Consider the following 4,984-nt stretch of genomic DNA (forward strand, 5'->3'; position numbering starts at 1 on the left):
TCCAGCATAATTCTCCCAGGAGTTGCAACAAACTCTGTATCCCAGTTTATTTAAGTTTAAAAGTATTATTTAATAACAAAAGTTACCATGAGAGGAGATGAATGACCAAAGAATATGTGGTGTATGTATGTGTATATGTGTATATTTGTATGTGTGTGTATATATAGATACACACACATAAATACATACATACAGGGCCATACTACACACACACACACACACACACACACACACACATGTGTTTACATGTGGGTAATTTAGCTTAGGATAAAAGGAAAATTTGACGCATTCTAACAAAATGCACCTGAGGGTTATTATGCTAAATGAAAACAACCCAGCCAGCAGTACAAATGGTGAGTAGACTATTCTACTCGTATGAGGTGGCTCCAGTAATGAGACCCATAAAATGGAACATAGAAAGGGGATTGACAAGATATGGGAAAAATTAAAAAGTCATTGCTTTATGAAGATTTTGTTTTGGAAAATGAAAGGAATATTCAAAAGATATAATGATGTTGATTACATAACAGTATTAAGGAACTTCATGGCATAATGGAATACTTTGATATTGCTTAAATGATAGGTATGGATGTGTATATATGTACAAACATTATACATATATACATAACTTTGCTAATATTTGTATTCAATTAGTAACATGTATTCAATTAGTAGCATGATTTGAAGGAGAAAATGAAAAGATACTCTGTTGAAAAGATTTATATATTTATTTTATGTATATGAGTGCTCTATCTGCATGTACAATCTTATGCTAAAAGATGGTGTGAGAATTACAGATGATTGTGAGCCACCATGTGGTTGCTGGGAACTGATCTCTGACCCTCCAGAAGAGCATCCAGTGTTCCTAAGCACTGAGCTATCTCTCACCGCCCTAAAAGAAAATCCCAATATGAAATTCCCAAATGAAGAAATTTAAAATATACTTTTTTATAATTATGTGGGATATTTAATAGCATCTATAACTGTGTTTTCTTAAAGCAGAATTTATTACTGCTGTAAATTTATGAAAAATAAAAAGAGAATGCGACAGGAATTTTCCCTGCAAGTTTCCAGCACTATAATGACCATAACTCAAAAATCAAATTGTAGTTCTTTTTTTTTCCCGCCGGGAACCATGGAGGCTGTGCCGGAGAAGAAAAAGGTTCCTGCTGCACCAGGAACCCTGAAGAAAAAGAAGGTTCCTTCTGTGCCAGAAACGCTGAAGAAAAAGCGAAGGAATTTCGCAGAGTTGAAGGTAAAGCGCCTTCGGAAGAAGATTGCCCTGAAGTCGCTGCGAAGGGCCCAGAGGAAGCTCATCTATGAGAAGGCAAAGCAGTATCACAAGGAGTACAGGCAGATGTACCGGACGGAGATTCGCATGGCCAGGATGGCAAGGAAAGCTGGAAACTTCTACGTGCCCGCAGAACCGAAGCTGGCCTTCGTCATCAGAATCCGAGATATCAATGGTGTGAGCCCAAAGGTGCGCAAGGTGTTGCAGCTTCTCCGTCTTCAATGGCACCTTTGTCAAGCTCAACAAGGCTTCAATTAACATGCTGAGGATTGTGGAACCATACATTGCATGGGGGTACCCCAATCTGAAGTCAGTAAATGAGCTCATCTACAAACGCGGCTATGGCAAAATTCATAAAAAGAGAATTGCCTTGACAGATAATTCCTTGATTGCTCGATCTCTTGGTAAATACGGCATCATCTGCATGAAGGATCTAATTCATGAGATCTATACAGTTGGAAAACGCTTCAAGGAAGTGAATAACTTCCTGTGGCCCTTCAAATTATCTTCTCCACGAGGTGGAATGAAGAAGAAGACAACTCATTTTGTGGAAGGTGGAGATGCTGGCAACAGGGAAGACCAGATAAACAGGCTTATTAGACGGATGAACTAAGGTGTTGCCCATGGCATTTTTGTAATCTGGTCAGTTAATAAACAGTCACAACTTGGCAAAATAATCAAATTGAATTTAAGATTAAACATGTAACATATTTAAGGTTATATTCTAGTAAAATCTTTAGTAGTATACACATGAACTAATTTATAGAATTGAATTAAAATGAAAACAAGTATCTATCTATCTATCTATATATCTATATGTAAAAAGGAAATCTGATTTTTCAATAGAACTCAACTTTTGTATTCTACTTGAGAAGGCTGCAAAATGCTAAAAATAGTGCTAGAGCCTTTCATCAACATCATCACCATCATCATTGTTATTGATATGAATATTTTGCCTGGGTATAATTTTGTATACCACATGCATGCCTGCTACCTGAGCAGGCCATAACAGGCTGTCATATCCCCTAAGTGACTGATGGTTGTGAGCTGCTGTGTGGGTGCTGGGAATTGAAGCTGGGTCCTCTGGAAGAGACATCAATTCTTAACAACTGAACCATCTTTCTAGTCCCTGCTTGAAATTTATCATAATCTTTTTTTAAATTTATTAGATTTTTTTTAAAAATACCAATCCAAGTTCCCACTCCTTCCCTTCCTTCCCTTCCCTCTACACACCCTCACACCACACCCCCATTCAATCCTCAGAGAGTGTAAGGCATGTTGGTTTGTAGAAGGTCCAAGGCCCTCCCTACTATCAAGGTATCCATCCAAAAAGAATAGGATCCCAAAATGCCAGTACAGTCCGTAGGGATAAATCCTGGGGCTGTTGTCAATGTCCCCACAGTCTGCCCCTGCCATGCAACTGTCAACCATATTCAGAGGGACTACTTTGGTCCTGAACTTGTTCCTGCCCTGTCCAGCTGGATTTGATGAGCTCCCATTAGCTCGGGTAGATTGTTTCAATGGGTGGACTCTTAATGGTCTTGACCTCTTTGCTTATATTCTCATTCCTCCCCCTCTTCATCTGTACTTTGGGAGCTCAGTCCAATGGTTAATGTTACCCAAAGATATTTTATGTTATTTGTGGCTATTGTGAAAAGTGATGTTTCTCTGATTTACCTCTCAGCTTCTTTATCATTTGTGTATAGGAGGGCTACTGATTTTTTGACTTGATTTTATTTTTTGCCACATAACTGAAGGTATTTATCTGCTATAGGAGTTCTCTGGTAGAGATTTTGGGGTCACTTATATATACTATTATATCATCTGTAAATAACAAAAGTTAGACTTATACCGTTCCAATTTGAATCCCCTTGATCTCCTTTTGTTGTCTTATTGCTTTTGCCAAAACTTCAAGATCTATTATGAAGAGATATGGAGAGAGTGGACAGCCTTGTCTTGTTCCTGATTTTAGTGGAAGCACTTTGAGTTTCTCTCCATTTAATTTGATGTTGGCTGTCAACTTGCTGTGTATTGATTTTATTAAATTTAGATATTTTCTTATATCCATGATCTCTCGAAGGCCTTTATCATGAAGGGGTGTTGGATTTTGTCAAATGCTTTTTTAGCATCTAATGAAATGATCATATGGGTTTTTTCTTTCAGTTTATTTGTATGATGGACTACCTTGATAGATTTTCACATGTGGAACCAGCCCTGCATCTCTGGAATGAAACAGACTTGATCATGTTTGATAGTTTTTTGATGTGTTCTTGGATTTCATTTGCCTGTATTTTATTGAGTATTTTAGCATCCATGCTCATGAGTGAGACTGTTCTGTAATTCTCTTTCTTGGTTAATCCTTTGTGTAGTTTTGGTATCAGGGTAACTATAGCCTCAAAAAAGAGTTTGGCAATGTTTTTTCTGTTTCTATTATGTGGAACACTTTGAGGAGTATAGGTATTAGCTCTTCTCAGAAGTTCTGGTAGAATTCTGCATGAGGTTTTTGATGACAGCTCCTATTTCCTCAGAGCATATAGGTCTATTTAAATTGCTCACCTGATCTTTTTAAAATTTTGGTATATTGTATCTATTTAAAAATTGTTCATTTCATTTACATTTTCCAATTTTGTGGAGAATAGGTTTTTGTAGTATGACCTATTGATTCTCTAAATTTCCTCAGTGTATATATAATATACATATTATATATACACACACATATATATATACATATGTATATATATATAATATTTCCTCAGTGGGCTATATAATAAATTTGAGGTCAACAGGGGCTACATAGGAACATATTGTTTCAAGAAAAAAAGTAAGTGTAAATTAATTAATTTAATTCAATTGCTTGAAATCAGAATTCAGAAACAGAATCAGTTACTTCATTTCTAGTGCCTTGTGTTCTTAGACCAATTTACTGTATAATGTGCTCATATAATACACTCAAGGCTAATGTTCCTTTTCAACCTCAGAACAGGTATTCCCCAATTGTTTGGTATAAATTTCTATGTGAAAATACAGTTATTAAAGCAGTATTTTTGCCTTCAGTTATTTTCTAATTAGCATGCAATGCAATTGGTTCATTAAGGCCTTTTCATACACACTTGGTTCCTATGGATCTGACTCCCCAAGTCCTTCCTTTTTCATTTCTTGTCCCTCTCTTGTTGTTCTCTGTTCTCACCTCTAATAATCCCCTTCTGTTTGTATGTAATAAACATTCTATTATCTGCCTCACTTAGAATCTATTCATTTGAACCAGCCTAGTCTCATGACTAACACACATAGACATACAAACACACATACACGCTTACACTATAAACACATACTACATACAACACTCAAAAGCAGGGATTAAAATATTTGATTTGCTTATGAAAGACTTATTTTTGTCCCTATGAGTTTAGCTTATTTCACTATTTTCATGTGAAATCAGTAAAAAAACAACACTTTCATTGAAAATTAAGTTGATAGCTAGTTCTATCCATTACTATCTAAAAGTCATGATTTCATTTTTCTTTATGAGCACATTAAACTTGATTGAAACATTTGTAACTCCTTTTTATTGTCATTGTTACTAATTGTTGTTAACTTATTTTTGAATATCTATTTCTTTTATTTGTTGGTAGATATCTAGGCATCATCCATGTCTTAACAATTGAGATCAGTGTAGCGATAAAAATGCGCAAA

At 35.8% G+C, this 4,984-nt stretch overlaps 1 pseudogene; it reads left to right on the top strand.

Moving 5' to 3' along the window:
* Positions 1-1,135: 1,135 nt before the first annotated feature.
* Positions 1,136-1,904, top strand: LOC119823968 (annotated as a pseudogene).
* The last annotated feature ends 3,080 nt before the right edge of the window (positions 1,905-4,984 follow it).

The sequence above is a fragment of the Arvicola amphibius genome, chromosome 9 (assembly GCF_903992535.2).
Source record: "Arvicola amphibius chromosome 9, mArvAmp1.2, whole genome shotgun sequence".
NCBI lineage: Eukaryota > Metazoa > Chordata > Mammalia > Rodentia > Cricetidae > Arvicola > Arvicola amphibius.